We start from the raw sequence: 17,917 nt of genomic DNA on the forward strand, positions 1-17,917 counted from the left end.
GTCTGGAGGTGGAGTCGCCGGCGGCGGCGGCGACGGCGGCGACTGGCAGTTGGGGGGGGCGGAGACCAAGGGTTGTGAGGTGGGGAATCCGGGAGTTTCTGGATTCTTTATCTGGTATTTTAAGTGCCGCTGGGAGCTGTCCTTCCTGCAGTGTTTAGGAGCAGCCGGGGCGGAGGATCGGCGGCCGCCGTGGCGCGGAGGTAGGAGGCGGACTGGCGGTGGCTCGGTGTGGAGATCCTAATCAACAGGTCCCGGGGAGCCGAGGGGGAGGGGCGGCCGGGCTCACCCCCTCCCCCACACTGGGAGCTCGGCCCGGGGAACCGGGACTGCTCCGCCGCTGCCCCCGGCAGCAGGAGCCCCGGCCGGCTGCGGAGGGCGTGAGCCCAACCTTTGTCCCACGGAGGAACGCTGCTTGGCCGTGCCCGCTTTGGCGAGGGACCCACTTGGGCTGGCGGGGTTCCCGCCCGCCCGGCCCGAGTTGTAGGGGGGCGGTAGGGAGGCGCCTGCCCTCTGCGCCCCCGCCCGGAGTTCGCGACTCCCGGGACTTCCTCCAGGCCGGGTGGGGGAATCTTCGGGCGCACACTTTCCTTTAGAAGAGGGAATGTAGTCATCGTTTCTCTGCCTGACTCAGCTCCCGGTATTCAGCTGCTCATTGCGTTCTTGAAACAAAAAAATCAGTTCTACTTCTTTGTGACCACTTTTAAAGAAAAACCTGATTTCCGTAATGGTTTCTGATAATTTACTCTAAATTCGCAAGGTGAATTTTAAAGCCTCTAAATTGTTGTAAGCTGCATTTAATGAAAGGCGCTTTAAACAATCTTGGGGGCAAATTATGTAACTTCCTAATAATAATAGCTCACCTTCTGCTTAGTTGATTGACACACAGGAATGTGTATGGAATTCAGGTTTCCGTCCAAAGGCTTTTCTTGGCAGTTGGCGCTAAAATTAAAATCTGATAGCTACGAGGTTTTTAGAAATAGACTATAGTGTGTGTTTTGTTTCCGTACTCGTTTAGCATTGTAAGAATTTAGATTTGGAAAGCCTGTAGAACAAGATTTTTGAAAGTTTAATTTTACTGAAAAGGTGAAAGGCGTTAGTATTTTTGATTTAAAAAAAGTAATATCGTGTTTTAATGATATCCTGATTATGCTTTTGGATTATACCACAAATTAATAACCTATTAAATTCTGCGATAGGAACAAATGACATGTTGATCATTGGTGTCTTTGAAGTATCAGTATTGACGGTAATGAAATTAAGTGAGCTTTTTTGGATTATGAACTACTGATTTGTTTTTTACTAGATCTCTGTGGTCATGGCATATTACAACTTCTAAAAGGCTCTTTAAACAATTGTAGCAGACTGAACCTATTAAATTATAATGTAAGATCTTTATACGTGAAACAGGCAAAAATACGAAAAACAATTCATCATTTTATCTTTGTTTAAAAAAATCAAGTAAATCTTACCATGTACTTCAGTGACTTTTGTCTAGACAGACCTGAACTTGACAAGTAAAGATGGACTCTTTAATAATTTTAACTTGTTTTAGAATGTTAAAATGAGAGAGGATATGTAAGTTTTACCTGAGTGACCCAAGTCAATACGGTTGAGCTGTTGATATGCTGTTTCTGAATTATGATCTTGTTTAAAGAGTTCATTACAGACATACTAAGAAATTTGATCCATTTTATGTATCAATATACTAAGATGCCCTGTTTCTCTGATAGTTTTTGATCTCAGGGTGTCTGGGAAAAATAGTTTCTCAACATAGGTGCTTTAGAATATAATTTTTGATTATAAACTTATTGAATCATAGAATTGTTGGGTTGGAAATAATCTTAGTGGTTGTATAGCCTAACCTCCTCATTTTCCAGGAAAAGGAAAGGGAGGTTATAGAGTTAAGTGGTCCATAGTCTGACTGCTAGTTAGTGGCAGAGTTGGACCTAAATGCTAAAATGCTTGTCTCCAGATTCCAAGTACAGTGCTCTTTTCACTATATATTCTATTGTTAAATAAGTAAACCAGTAAGTTACCATTCTCAAAATCATACATGTAGCCAGCAGGGTTATTTCTTTCCCTTATGCATTTTTTTTTCCTTTCCTTTGTTTTTGGTGAGGAATATCAGCTCTGAGCTAACATCCATGCCAATCTTCCTCTTTTTGCTGAGGAAGACTGGCCCTGGGCTAACATCTGTGCCCATCTTCCTCTACTTAAATGGGACGCCGCCACAGCATGGCCTGACAAGCGGTGTATCTGTGCGCGCCAGGGATCCGAACCCCCGGCTGCCAGCAGCAGAGCGCGCGCACTTAACCACTAGGCTGCGGGGCTGGCCCCCACCTTTCCTTTTTTTTAATAACCCTAACCATAGTTACTTCATTCCCCTACTGAAGGGTTGTTTTCAGTTTTTCAATATTTCAGACAGTGTTTAATAAATACCCTTGTGCATGTCTCCTCGAGCACAGGTGTGAAGGTTTCCCTAGGTATAAGTGGAATTGCTGGGTCATAGGTTGATGTGTATTTTTGACTTTACTAGCTGCAGCCAAATTATCTTCTAAAGTTGTAACAGTTTACATTCCTGCCAAAAGTATATGAGTCATCGTTGCCCACACTTGGAATTGTCAGATTGGTGTTGTCATATTTTTAATTTTTGCCAATTGGAAAGGTGAGAAATGATATATTTGTTTTCTTTCTTTCAAAAAGATTTTAACTTTATCATGAAATAAAATTAGCTCTTTTCATTGTACAATTGTTTTGACAAATGCATAGGGCTGTGCAACTACCAAAATCAAGTTACAGAACAGTTCCAGCACCCAGAATTCCCTTGAGCTGCTCTTTTGTCATCAGCCCTTCCCCCACCCTTAACCCTGGCAGCTAGTGATCTGTTGTCTTTTCCTATAGTTTTGTTTTCTAGAATATCATATAGATGGAATCCTACTGTATTTAGCCTTTTGAGTCTGGTTTCTTTCATTTAGCATAATACATTTGAGTGTTCATCCATTTTGTTGAGTGTACCAGCAGTTCTTTCTGTTTATTGGTGAATGTAGTATTACATTGTGTGGATGTTGGTTTATCCATCCACCAGTTGAAGGACATTAGTTATTTTCAGTTGGTTTTTTTTTTTTTTTTTGGACTATGAATAAAGCTGTTATAAATTTTTACAGACAGATTTTTGTGTGAGGGTAAGTCTTCATTTCTCTTGGGTCAGCACCTAGAAGTGGAATTGCTGGGTCATGTGATAAGTGTATGTTTAACTTTATTTTAGTGTCTGTGGTAGGCAGAATAATGGCCCACGAAGATGTCCTAATCCCTGGAATTTGTGAGTAAATTAGGTTACTTGGCAAAGGTGAATTGCACGTGGGGTTAAGGTTGCTAATCAACTGACTTTAAAATAGGGAGAGTATATTAGATTATCCAGGTGGGCCCGATGTATTACAAGGTCCTTAAAAGGAAAAGAGAGAAGCAGTAGAGTCAGAAAAAAAGATGTAACAATGGAAGCAGGGCCAGAGAGGTGCAGAGTTCTTGGTGTTGAGGATGGAAGAGCGGGGCCATAAACTAAGGAATGTAGTCTCTAGAAGCTGGAAAAGGCTAGGAAATGGTTTAATATTTAGAGCCCCCAGAGAAGAAGGCATCTCTGCCAAAGCCTTGATTTTAGCTCAGGGAGACCTGTGTCAGACTTTTAACTACAGAACTGTAAAATACTACGTTTGTGTTGTTTTAAGCCATTAAGTGGTAATTTGTTACAGCAGCGTAGGAGACTATACTTTTCCAAAGAGGCTAAACCACTTTGTATTCCCACCAGCAATGTATGAGTGTTCGTTACTTTACATCCTCATAAACACTTGGTATGGTCAGTCTTTTTAATTTCAGTCATTCTAATAGGTATGTAGCAATATCTCATTGTGGTTTTTATTTGTGGTTTTCTCATGACTAATGATGTTGAGCATGTTTTCATCATCTTATTTGCCATCCGTATATCTTTTTTGGTGAAGTGTCCATATCTTTTACCCATTTTAAAATTGCATTTTCTTATTGTCTAGTTTTGAAAGTTCTTTATAGTCCTTTGTAAGATATGTGATTTGCAAAGATTTTCTCCCAGTCTGTGGCTTGCCTTTTCTATTCTCTTAACAACGTCTTTTGAAATACTGATGTTTTAAATTTTGATGAAGTCCAAAGTAGCAGTATATTCTTTTATGGCTCTTACTTTTGGTATTGTATCTAAGAATTCTTTGCCTAACTCAAGGGCACAAAGATTTTCTCTTATTTTTTTCCTACAAGTTTTATATTTTACATTTAGTTCTGTGTTCCATTTTTTAGTTAATTTTTTTTTTTTGTAAGGAAGATCAGCCCTGAGCTAACATCCATGCCAAATCTACTCTTTTTGTTGTGGAAGACTGGCCCTGGGCTAATATCTGTGCCTATCTTCCTCCACTTTATATGGGAGGCCACCACAGCCTGGCCTGACAAGCGGTGCTTTGGTGAGCACCCGGGATCCGAACCTGGGCCGCCAGCAGCGGAGCGTGCCCACTTAACTGCTATGCCACGGGGCTGGCCCCTGTTTTTACTGAATTTTTGTATAGAGAGGTTTGAGTTGAGTTTCATTTGTTTGTCCAATTGTTCCATGATCATTTGTTGAAAAGACTATCCTTTCTCTATTGAATTGCCTTTGTCTCTTGGTCAAAAACCGTTTGACTACTTTTGTGTGGGTCTCTTTCTAGAATCTTGTGTTCCGTTGATCTATTTGTCTATCTTTTACCAAGATCACAGTGTCTCGATTACTATAGCTTTATTTATTTATTTATTTATTTATTTATTTATTTATTTATTTATTTATTTTTGCAGAGAGAGGATTTAATCACAAGGCCGCCAAGTGAGGAAAACGAGAGAACAACTCTCAAATCCGCTTCCCCAAAAATAGGGGCTCAGGGGGATTTAGGGGGTAGGGGGCAATTTCGATTACTATAGCTTTAAAATAAGTCTTAAATCAGGTAATATGAGTTCTCCAACTTTATTCTTTTTCAAAATTGTTTTAGCTATTTTAGTTCTTTTGCCTTTCTGTATAAATTTTAGAATCAGCTTGCTGATAGCCACAAAAAATTCTGCTAGGATTTTTAATCCTGTGTTTAATCTATAGATCAACTTGAGGATAATTGACATCTTAACAAAATTGAGTTTTCCAATTTATGAACATGGTATTTCTCTTCATTTATTTATTTTTGATTTCTTTCATGAATGTTTTATAGTTTTCAGCATATATATCCTGCAGATATTTGGGGTTTCTGTTTTTTGGTTCTGTTGTAAATGGTCATTTTAAAAAACTTGGGTTTCCAATTGATCACTGCTAGTATATAGAGTACAATTAATTTTTGTATATTGACTTTGTATCCTGAGTTTTTACTAAACTTATTTATTAGTTCTAGGAGCTTTTTTTGGTAGATTTCTTGGGATTTTTCTAATTAGACAGCCATGTCATCTGTGAATAGAGAAATGTTTCTTTCTAGTCTGTATGGCTTTTCTTTTTCTTGACTTATTGCACTGGCTAGGACTTCCAGTGAGATGTTGAAAAAGAGTGGTGAAAAAGAACATTGTTGCCTTGTTCACAATCTTAAAGGGAAAGCATTCAGTCTTTCACCTTTAAAATGTGATGTTAGCTGTAGGTAATTTTGTAGATTCTCTAAATCAGGTTAAGGAAGTTTCCTTTTTTTTTATCAAGAATGGATGTTGAATTTTGTGAAATGCCTTTTTTGTATCTATTGAGGTGATAATGTGGACTTTTTTTTCTTTAATCTGTTAACGTGGTGAATTATACTGATTAATTTTCAAATGTTGAATCAGCGTTGCATGTTTCTGGGAATAAACAGAAGTTGTTTCAAACAAAAATCATTTTGTGTTATTTTTCTTTCACTTAATATACGTTAACATTCTTAAAAATGAAGAAGGCAACTGAGTAAGATTTTGTGAACTAAAGTGTTTATAAAGTCAGAGGAGTCAAGATATTAACAGTTATGTAAATTTTACATGTTGGTAAGACTTAAGTTTTCTTGATCTGTACTGGAGTTTGTAGACTGTACTTTACGACTGGAGGACTCTTGTTAAATTACTAAATGAAGAAAGGAAATGTTATTTGTATCACCATAATCAAACATTCCTCATGCTGGGTTAATTTAGGCAAGTTGTTTAAATGTATTTGGATAGTGAAGTATATTTGGAATGAAGATAAAATGATTTAATTAGGAGATTTTTACCTGGAATAAAAACAATGAGAATTTAAAAAACACAACAACAACAACAACAACAAAACCAGACTCCCTCACACCAGAAAATCAACTATCTCCCATGAGTAATCACATAAATGTTCGGGTTGGTCAGAGTAGAATGAATTCAGTGAATGTACTAAATCAAAAAGTGTGAATTATGAAATAAAGTACTTGTAAGAAAAATCCAGGCTCTGTTTTGCTATACTTAAGATGTTCCTGGGGCCGGCCCTGTAGCTTAGCGGTTAAGTGCATGCGCTCCGCTACTGGCGGCCTGGGTTCGGATCCTGGGTGCGCACCAATGCACTGCTTGTCCGGCCATGCTGAGGCCACATCCCACACACAGCAACTAGAAGGATGTGCAACTATGACATACAACTATCTACTGGGACTTTGGGGAGAAAAAGGGGAGAAAAAAAAAAAAGGAGGCAATAGATGTTAGCTCAGGGCCGCTCTTTCTCAGTAAAAAGAGGAGGATTGGCAAGGATGTTAGCTCAGGGCTGATCTTCCTCACAAAAAAAAAAAAAAAAGATGTTCCTTCCTGAAAAATACAGGTACATGGTAAAAAGATGCATGCTTATTAAATATATTTTAATATTTTGAATTGTGAGTTTTTCCTCCATCAGTTCAGACTGCAGAAGACAGTTTATTTATGAAGAATAAGGTTTCACTAACCTCATAATGAAGCTGTTTAGTTTTATCATTTTTATAAATTTGGGCTTGTCATATGATTTAACCATTAAAAAATTCAAGCAATTTGGCTTTCTGTCTCATATCATTTTAAAGTTCCTTCTTAGGTTGATAGTTGTCTCAAAGAGCCCAAATGTTGAAGTTTGGAGGCCTCTGAGGTTCTTGGCATTTTTGATCCTTTAAGGCAGTGGTTGACAACCTTATGTAAAGGGCTAGACAGTAAATATTTTAAGCTTTGCAGGCTGTGTCATTTCTGTTGCAAGTACTCAACTCGGCTGTTACAGTGCAAAGGTAACCAAAGGAATGTGACGGCATTCCAATAAAACTTTATTTCTAAAAACAGAGCCTGCATGATTTGGCCTGTGGACTCTTTGCCTACTTTTGTTTTAGACAAAAAGTTGGCAAGAGAAATGAAAATAATTGTAGTAAATGTAGTGGAAAGAGCCTTAGGGCCAGCTGAGTTGGGAAGTTATTCCATGTTGTAATTCCCAGCCAAGCCCCCAGTTTCCTCATCTGTAACATAAAATGATTGGAAGATGATTGAAAGGTTAAAATAAGATATGGAAGGTGCTGAGCAAAATATTGTGACACATAGTAGATACTTAATAAGTGTTTGCTTCCCCACCTCTGTTTTATAGCTGCACAATGCTATGTGACATATTGACAGATGTGAAATAATTGAGATTCAGATTTTTTACAGTTTGTGGTATATCTAATTGGTTATTCCAAATATTAGAAATTATAATTGTGTTTATATTTATAGCTAAATTGTCTTTTGAATTATGCTTTTCTTGATATAAGTTATAACTGCTTGGCTTCACAATAGTATCATAAATTTCGCATAAAAAATTGAGAATTTGTGTTGAAATATAATTTCTTATTTTGAGGGATTTACATTGTCACCAATAATGTTTGATAATGTCACTTAAGTTGCATTACTTTGATTTGACCTAAGAAGTAGGCTTTCTGTATTTTGGTTGTGTGCTTCAGAAGTGCCTTCAAGACTGCATTCATTTAAAATAATTGACTGCCTCCTATGAGTGCACTGAACTAGGTGCTCTGCTAGGATTTGGTTGCACTAAAGAGTACATATATTTCGGTACTCATTTTTGTGTAATGTTTGGGGTATAAGTGAAGTTTCAGAAAGTTGTTTTCCTTCCTTTCTAAATTTCTGTCAAGAGCTGGATTTGAGATTTTTAACTCCCCTTTCTCCTCCAAAAAAAATCTGTACTCCTTCACAAATCAGAGGCAGAGATGCCAGATAGGTGGCTATTGGAATAATCTTGCCCTAGTAGTTAGTGGCAGGACTGGAGTTGGATCTCAAGTACCAGATTCATAATCTGTTCAGTCCTCTTTTCAGTGCATATTGCCTGGTTTGTTAACTCCATTATTCCCTGCCTCTAGACTCCCAGAAACCTTGTTTTCTTGTCCTACATTCTCCATTTTTCCCCTAAAGCTTAATCGGAAGCTGTTGCAGTCTTATCACGTTTTACTAAGAAAACTTTATATTATTGTTCAAATACAATTAGAACTTAGAATAGAAATATACTTAATGTGAAAGAAAACTTTTGCTATTTTTAAGCAGATTAAAAAAATTCTGCTTTACATTGGTTGTTATCTGTATGATATTTATGTGTAAGGAATTGGGTTTTTTTTTTCCTACAAGTAATCATCATTCGCTTTTGCATAATTTTGTCTACCTCAAATTTCATAACTAGTTCATACAGAAAATTATAGGTAAATATTGAATGTTTACAATGTGAAGACTTTGGGCAGGATATAGAGAAGTATTAGATGAAGTAAGTCACTCCTTCAAAGGTCTGGCTTTGAAATATAAGTATGGATGGTTCCTTAGAGATAAGGTTTTTGTTTTTTTTTTGCTGAGGAAGATTCACTGTGAGCTAACAACTGTGCCAGTCTTCCTCTATTTTGTATGTGGGTCGCCGCCACAGCGTGGCTGCTGAGGAGTGGTCTAGGTCCATGCCTGGGAACTGAACCTGGGCTGCCAAAGCAGAGTGCACTGAACTTAAGCACTAGGCCATAGGGCTAGCCCTGAGATTAGATTGTTTTAAGAGAATTTATTAGTTGTTTGAAACTCAGACTTGCTCAAATAATATGCAAATGAATTTTAGGGTTGTATTTATAATGTTATAGAATTATAACAGTTTATTTAAAAAAATAGTGTACCACAATTTATTTAATAATATTACTATTGGCAGACCTGTGAGTTGTTTCTAGTTTTTGGTCATTATGAATAATGTTACCATGAATGTTCCTGTACATTTATGGTGCGTATGTACATGTGTTTCTCTACGCCTGTGCTCTGCAGTGTGGTAGCCACTAGCTACATATGACTATTTAAATTTAAATTAACAAATTAAAAATTCAGTTCCTCAGTTGTACTAGCCACATTTTAAATGCTCGATATCCATATATAGCCAGTGGCTATGTTATTGCACAGTGCAGATATAGAATATTAACCATTATTGCAGAAAGTTCTATTGGACATGCTGCTCTAAAGTACATAACTGGGAATGAAATCGCTGGATGATAGAGTATGGACATGGTCAACTTACTAGATGATGCCAAACTCTTTTTCAGTGTGATTCGTTTTACTAATATGCCCTTCTAGCAGCAAACTATTGAGTTTCTTCAAATTACTTCATGTTGAAAACTGTATAAATTCCACTTTATAAATACTGGACATGTAAATATAACTGTCTACTATTAATCTTTTGTGAATCTGATGGTCCCTTGGGCTCTTCCCTTGAAACACATGCATTTTTGTGCATATAGTATCAGGGTATTCATGGAAATTAGGTCATGAACCCCAGATTTAAACCTCTGAGCCAGGTGATTCATCTGAGGACTATACGTGACCTGCAGATGTTTTTCAGAATGACTCACTTAAGAGTACTCCATAGATACTTAAGAGTTTATGAAAGGAAATGTGATAATTCTTTGTAGGCATCTTAAAGGGACAGTGTTCCTTTTATACCTTACCGTTTTATACTTACACTTTATCCTTTTATACTTAAATTTTATGGTAAGAGTAGTAGTTTGGCTAAATTACAGTACTTTTTGTTTTTCCTTAACTCCTACTCAGGCTGTATCCCTTACCCCATCTGTTAATGTGTTATGCAGTATTCTGTATCCTTTGTATAAGTTTCTAAATATTAACAGCTACGCTGCAAGGTTTTTTATTGGTATTCTCCCTTTTACAAATGAGGCAACAGAGGCTCAGAGAGATTCAGTATTTTATCCAAAGTCGTATTGTAAGCGATAGCAAGGATTTGAATTCAGTTTGACTCCAAAACCTTGGATTTTTCTATTTTGTATTTTAGCCTGCCTTAAGACTTCTTTTGCTGTCTTTTTGGTAAGATTAAAATCTTTTTGAGGAAAGCCATCTTTAATTTAGTGTTTAAGATGTACTTGAATTAAAGGGAAGAACCTTGAACCTGTATACTGTAAGCCCCTTAAGGGTAGAGGGTATGTCTGTTTATCTTAGTCTCTCACTGCTTAATATGCCACATAGTAGATGCATGTTATCAATTTGCATTTTTATCATTTACTTGTTTAAACTTTAGTCTTGCTTGTAAGCTTAATACTAGAGACTGTTTTAACCTAGTTACTTCCTATAACTTGAGAGAAGGTGAGATTCAAAACACAATCCTATTTATCCTATGTGGCAATAAATGTATTTAAGGGTGGAGTAGGGGAGGGCATCTGACTTTCCCATGTCCTTGATTAACTTTCTCTACAAAGATATAAACACAAACAGATGAAGTTGCTGTGACTTTTTCTTGCTCTTCCACGAGTCCTCACTGACAGGCATCGGAGGGCAGTTACAGTCCCTGCACTGATTAAGGACTCAGACTGTAGAGTCAGACTGGTGCTGAAATACCTCCTTGACTTGTATATGACTCTGGGCAAGTTAACTTATCAAAGTCTGACTCTTTATCTGCAGAATAGGGATTGTATTTTTTCTCTATCCTGGCTTCACTCTCTGGGGCCCTGCAAATTAAACTGACAAAAGATAGATTAGCAGGAGAAATGTTTTTTTTACTTACGCATATGGAGGCCTTCATAGAAAAGAATTGAAGACCCAAAGAATCAGTGAGACTGAGCCATAAATTGTGAAAAAGTGACAAGACAAAGGAAAAGAGGTTTAGGCTTTTAGGGGCAGTAAATTGTCGGAAGGTAAATATGTGGGAGAAACTAATGGAAGATAAAGGTTATTTTAGTAGATTTGTTATGCAGATTTGAATTGGTGCCTTCTCTATTGACAGTCAACTCCCAGGATTACGAGTGTTCTTCCTGGTACCTTTACAAATGGAAATTTATGTTACCTTTAAGGGAAATTTATGCCCTGCTTTTTAGCCAGATAGAGGGGGAGGGCAGAGAATTTTTTTTTTCTTTCCTATGTCTGCTGTTTCTTAGTTGTCTTTAGCCAAAATAATTCTTTTGCCAAAGTGTCATATTTTGGGGTTGCATATTCTGATCTCCTTCAGAGCCTTATCTTGTGGATTAATTGAGATGATGATAGCATAGTGCCTGGTGTTTTTGGGTATTTGTTTGTTTATTTTTTGGTGAGGAAGATTGTCCCTGAGCTAACATCTGTGCCAGTCTTCCTCTGCTTTGTATATGGGACGCTGTCAGAGCATGGCTTGATGAGTGGTGTGTAGGTCCATCCCCGGGATCCAAACCTGTGAACTCTGGCCGCTAAAGTGGAGCACACCAAACTTAACCACTACGCCATGGGGCTGGCCCCTTTGTGGGTTTTTTTTGTTTTTTTTTTGTGAGGAAGATCAGCCCTGAGCTAACATCTGATGCCAATCCTCCTCTTTTTTTTTTACTGAGGAAGATTGGCCCAGAGCTAACATCCATGCCCATCTTCCTCCACGTTATATGGGACGCCGCCACAGCATGGCTTGGCAAGCGGTACGTCGATGCGCGCCTGGGATCCGAACCTTTGAACCCCAGGCTGCTGAAGCGGAGCATGCTCGCTTAACCACTTGCACCACCGGGGCCGGCCCCTGTGTTTTAATAAATATATTTTGAGTAGATTGTGTGATTATCAATAATTTGATTAAGCAATTTTATAGGAATTGTGTGAATTGGGTGTCATAGACTGAGTCAATAATGAATAATTGTAATTGTGTGTTAAGGTAAAGTTTTTTTCATCTCTGAAATAATAGTGAAAGTCAGTGGGGAAAAACAGTTCGTTGCACTACATGTATAAATAGCTTACATATGTAGTGAGATCAAGTTCTACTCAGCTTTATCAGTTTTTCTTATTGATGCTCAAACATTACTCTAGAGTATTTTTCACTAGGTCATTTTTACTACACGTTTTAAAATAGGCTTAAAAAATGACATCATTTACAGAGTTGAGTTTCATTATGGTCGTTTAAAATCTTACGTTTAGATAAAGCATTTGTTTAATTTTACTGATGTCAGTGTGCTTGTGTTAATATTTTGTTTACTTTTTTTTCCTTTTGTATAATGAACATCTTTCATATCTGTCTTGGGTCTTATATTCTTTCCCATTTATACAAATTTTCTTAGGATGCTCGTCTACTACAGGTAACTCTTGTAGCATTTTCTGCAGTTGTAGTACAGCACTTATCAAATAGCATTGCAGTTGTATAGGGATTTTGTTTGTTTGCTTGTTTACTTATCTAATTTCTATACTGGATTTTAAGTTTCTTAAAGCTAAGGACCCCACCTTAGCAATCTTTTTCTTGCCAATGACTATCCAGGTTTTTGAACCAAGTGGGTGCTTACATTGTTGGAGGAAGTGTAGTTTAGTAACCTTTTTTAACTGTAGGATTTGCAGTACAGTAATCTTTAAGATTGACCTTTTGTTCTCATTTCTTCTTGCATTATATCCCTTATGTTTTCCTGCCTTCTAAGATTGTCTGGTCAACATCAGAACATTACTCATATCCTCAGTCAGCAATACTACAGTACTAAAGGTTCATTGGATTCTAAACTTGGTGACATTTGTATCCTCATCAGTCTCCTTTCATCTCAGATTCTTCTCTTTTCCTGTTCTGATGACACAACCCTATTTCTGGTCCTGAAAATACTCTCTATTGTCACTTTTTTAGTCTAATTTATAGATAGCAGTAAATATGAATCTTTATTATTAATTTTGTTTAATGTTCTTGTTCTAATAACTCTGAAATGGTTCTTTGGTATTTCTTCAATGACAAGGCAAACTGTTCTCTCTGTTTTTTTATGGTCAGTTGTTGAATTGCATACCAGTAAGCCATCTAGGTAGAGGTAATCATCTACTAATTTGCTGACCTTTGGAGCATGTTTTTTTCTTTAGTAAGCTATAAATCACTTGAGGTCAAAAGTTGGAATCTCTTATAATGCGTTTTTAGAGACCTGAAACTTGTGACATGTGTTTCAGGAAAAGTAATTGACTAACGGATTGACACCCAAGATTAAAGGAGATGGAGAAAATCTATATGGAATAGTCATAGAACTAGGCATCTAGGAAGCAAAGCCATAGCCATGTGAGTTTGGTAGTTAGGATTCTTTGAGAGTTTGTCATAGTGAGTTATTAACGTGATGAAAGAATTGATTTAATCAAAGTTATGAACCTGACTTGCTATATTTTAAAGTGTTAGTAGTCCCTTTTGGAAGTTTTCTTGTAATTAATGCTCTTATTCCTTTGGTAAACTGGTTTCCTTTCATGTTTAAATGAAAGATGTAATATATTTATTTTTGTGTGGTAGAGGAAGTCCTGACTCCCAAGGAGTCATGATCCTAATGATTGCTTAAGTGCTTTATTTAGAAATTCTTATATTATTGTTGCATTGTTTAGGGTCTTAGGGGTAATATTTTGATTACCTCTCTTTGTCTAAAGATTCCAGAACTTTTGAAAGAGCTTTGTTGCTGCTGCTAATTTTTATAGACTTTAAGAAGGTAGTTGTAATTTAAAGTTTCTGTGTTTTTTTCCTTTCAAAAAAGTAATATCTTTGTGTTTTTCCCCCAAATTATGAAAGTAACACTTTTTTGTCAATATTTCATAAGATATCCAAATAGTACAGAAATTTAAGTAGAAAGTAAGACCTGAGAGGTCAGTTAACCTTACTTTTCAGAGATACTAAGTGAAAGCAGTATTGTGTATATTATTCCAGATTTTTTGTTAATAACTTTATAAACATATCTTTTATGTGCATTTGTAAAAATGGGATGATATATAAAAACCATTCTGAAGCTTGCTTTATTCACTTGTCTTTGTTCCATGTCAGTTCGTATAGAGCTCCATGCTCTAGTAGCCACATTAAAATTTTTTTAAAGAAATGGGTGAAATTTATTTTAATAGTGTATTTTATTTAACACAATATATAAACATGTATAAAAAATGCTACCATCTCCACATGTATTAAGTACAAAAAATAATCAGTGAGATGTTTTACATTCATTTTTTTCCATAACTGAGTCTTTGAAATCTGATGTGTATTTTACATGATAGCATATCTCAATTAGAATGATAAATTTTCATTGGAAATACTTGATCTGTATTTATATTTTATTAAGTTTACAGTTGGAAAAGTAAATTAACACACCCAAATTGTTCCAAATATACCTTATAGGATAAATTTCTAGAAAAGGGATTGATAGATCAAAAGTTTATTTTAAATATTTTTGGTAGATATTGCAAAATTGTCCTCCGTAACATTGTACTGAGTTATAGAGTCAATAGTATATAATGTCTGTTTTCCTTTATCTTTCCAATACTGGACATGATTGGTCACTCACACAGACACACAAAAGTAATTTTTTTTAATCTTACATACACCAAAGTAAATATTTTTACATATTTATGCCATCTTTTTTTCTTTCTACTGTAAGTGAAAGAAAAGGGTCTCTCGCACTGTAAATATTTCCTTGGGGAGACAGCAAAAAAGAGGCAGAGCCGGAAGTCATGAGAAGCTGTGAAGAATTAAAGTTGGTGCAAGGATGCAAAAGAATAACTCAAAAAGGGTGTGATCTGCTTTAGTGACATGTAAGTCAAGGTCTTAAAAAATTTACCTCCATGTATCCTTTCTTAAGCTATTGAAGGTCTCTCAAGGAGAAGGGAGTAAATGAAGAAAGAGGAAAGAGGTCAGGAGAATTTCTCAGGCTAAGGATGAACCAATGAAGATGACTTAGAGAATAAATTTAGATTGGAGCATGTTTTTGTCATATTCCATGCAGAAAACAGAAGGCAAAATCAACCTGAGTAATGGAAGAGAGTTTAGTGAAGGCATTGGTCACAAAGGTAGGGTTGGGTTAAGGGAACTAACAAGGAATGGTGAAGCGTCCCACAGTTGGCAACGGCAGGAAGCCTACTAAGCCTAGGCCTGAAGGGACAAGAGAGGGAGTAGTCACTGGAATTTACAAGAGCTACTGCTGTAGGAGAGGAGCCACCTGGGGGAACTGTGGCCTTAGAGGAACTGCCAAATCACAGGAGGAAGCTGGGGGAATGACCCAGCCGCTTTCTCCTCCCTCCTAAAGGGTACTTCTGGCTGAACCCACTGGAAGCCAGAGGAGAAGAGAACATGGGTTAATGCAGTATATAGAGGTCAGCCTTCTTAGACCTGGAGCAGGTGGAGAAGGGTGAGTGGATCTGGGTAGAAAGAAAATATCCAACTTAAAGCTGGAGACTGGAGGGCTCTAGAAGGGATGTCACTAAAAATTAGGGAAAAAAAGGTGAAACTGATAGATTACTTGATTTGTTTGAATATGTACATTAAAAAGTATATTGATTCTTCTACCAGAGAGTGTGGGGATGTATTAGTGATTTAGGTAAAAAGTGAGGGGCCGGGCCGGCCCCGTGGCTTGGCGGTTGGGTGCGTGCGCTCTGCTGCTGGCGGCCCGTGTTTGGAACCCCGGGTGCGCGCGGGCACGTGCCGACACACCGCTTCTCTGGCCATGCTGCCTCCCTCATGCAGCAACTAGAAGGATGTGTAGCTATGACATACAACTATCTACTGGGGCTTTGGGGGGAAAATAAATAAATAAATCTTTAAAAAAAAAAAAAAAGTGAGGGACCGGCCAGGTGGCGTAGTGATTAAGTTCGCATGCTGCACTTCAGTGGCCCAGGGTTGGTGTGTTTGGATCCCTGGCGTGGACCTACACACTGCTCATCAAGCCATGCTGTGGCAGCATCCCATATACAAAATGGAGGAAGATGGGCACAAACAAACAAAAAACTAAAAAGTGAAATATAACTTATGGGGAGAAGGAAATATATAAATGAATGCTACAGCAGAGGCATAGATTAAGTACTCTAGAAGGGTAGGTTGTTTATGGGAGCAGGCAGGATTAAGGAAGATTTCATAAGACACTTCATAGAAGGGGAAAATTTTAGCAGACAGTTCAACAGAAAGGATTTTTTTTTCCCCAGGTATAAGAGATGATATGTCAAAGCTGTGGAGGTGGGAAATTGCAGGGCTTGTACTAGAAATAGCAAGTAGTTTGAGTTGGAAGAGAGGGGAGGGAGAAATAAAGTGAGAATGGTATACTAAGACTAAGTCAAGGGGAGTCGTTTGAATGTCAGGCTAAGGAATTTGAAATGTATTCTACAGAATAGTTGTTAAAGTGCTCTGGAGTCAAACAGACTTCAGTTTGAGGCCAAGCTGTGCTGTTTAGCTTTTAACATTGGACAAGCTATTTGTCTTTGCTAACCTAAATTACAAAATTGAACAAGGAGATGGTTGTGATGGTTAAATGAGATAATGCACGCTAGGTGCTTAGCACAGTGAATGAGTGGTACATAGTAAACCCTTAGTTAATAACAGTAGCTTAAGAGAGGGGAAAGCAGCAAAACTTTTGAAAAGAGACAGTGTCATGATAATAGGTGTGCTTCATGCAAGTTAATCTGGCAGTACTGTGTAAAAGTAGAAGTCTTTTTGGTCTAGTTGGCAACTAGAAAGACTGGGGTTGGGGTGACTATCAAGAAGTTCATAGAAAAACCCATGAAAGAGGTAATGTGCATAACATATGATTTAAGGTAGTGGTATGAGAAGGGAGAAGCTGGGGGGTATGTGGGAGATATTATGGAGGGAGAATTGATGGGAGTTGGTATAATTAGTCATTAACATATTTAGGGATATTGCAGTTTTGATTTTCAATACTTAAATTTGACCTCAGGGAGATAACTAATTTCTCTGACAGGAGCTAGTCTATTGTATTTTTATGATACTCATTTTTCAAGCCATAAATTAATAATTCATTATTAAAAACAGTTTGTCAAGGTAGGACATGGTTCACTTTGGCAAATTCAGTACTTCCAATACTGAAATTGGAACAATACAGAGTAGAAAATAACATTTTTTAAATATTGCTAGGAAACAGGAATGTTGGTAGCTTAGTTTCACTTTTCAAATGAGTAGGAAAATTCATAGGCATTTCTGTCGTTTCTCCCCTGACCACCGCTGCCGCTTAGCTAACTGAGTATTTAGAAAGTTTGGGCGGGAGATGTCATGCTACCACAGTCTGGTGCTATGGTAAACTTGTAGTCTGTTAACATACATGATAGTGAAATTAGTTATCATATTAAAATTCATTTTATGAAGCAGTCAGTTGAGGAGAAGAGATGAATTTTCTCTAATCATATGTTAAAGGTAAAAGAATGTAATTATGTGATTTTTAAAAGGAAACTTTTTGTCAGCATGGTATCATCTTACAGAGATGTAACTAGCATAACCCTGTGGAGCTACATAAAGCACAGATTTTAGTTCCTGTTCTGTTACTTCTAGCTCTGTGATTTAGCTTACAGTGCCTACATATCTTCTGGAAAATGGGGATATCTGGCCTGCTTACATATCAGGGCAACTGTGGAGATGAAATGAGATAATGTGCTGGAATTTACTGTAGAAACTGAAAAGCTTTAAAATGTAAGACATGAATATATAAATTACTTACAATTTTTCATTTCTGGCCTGTCCTCTTTGGTTTCCCTGTCTAGC

The 17,917-nt window shown here is 37.3% G+C and overlaps 1 protein-coding gene across 4 annotated transcripts in view; it reads left to right on the forward strand.

Moving 5' to 3' along the window:
* The first annotated feature begins 77 nt into the window (after positions 1-77).
* Positions 78-17,917, forward strand: part of PALS1 (protein associated with LIN7 1, MAGUK p55 family member) — a 93,254-nt gene continuing 75,414 nt past the window's right edge. For 2 of the 4 annotated variants that reach the window (XM_058567155.1, XM_058567156.1), the window contains exon 1: positions 78-200. The gene's annotated coding sequence lies outside the window, so the exon portion shown is untranslated. The remainder of the gene's footprint in view (positions 201-17,917) is intronic. The other 2 variants (XM_058567157.1, XM_058567158.1) reach the window with 1 other exon arrangement.

Source organism: Diceros bicornis, chromosome 24 (genome assembly GCF_020826845.1).
Source record: "Diceros bicornis minor isolate mBicDic1 chromosome 24, mDicBic1.mat.cur, whole genome shotgun sequence".
In the NCBI taxonomy this organism is placed as follows: Eukaryota; Metazoa; Chordata; class Mammalia; order Perissodactyla; family Rhinocerotidae; genus Diceros; species Diceros bicornis.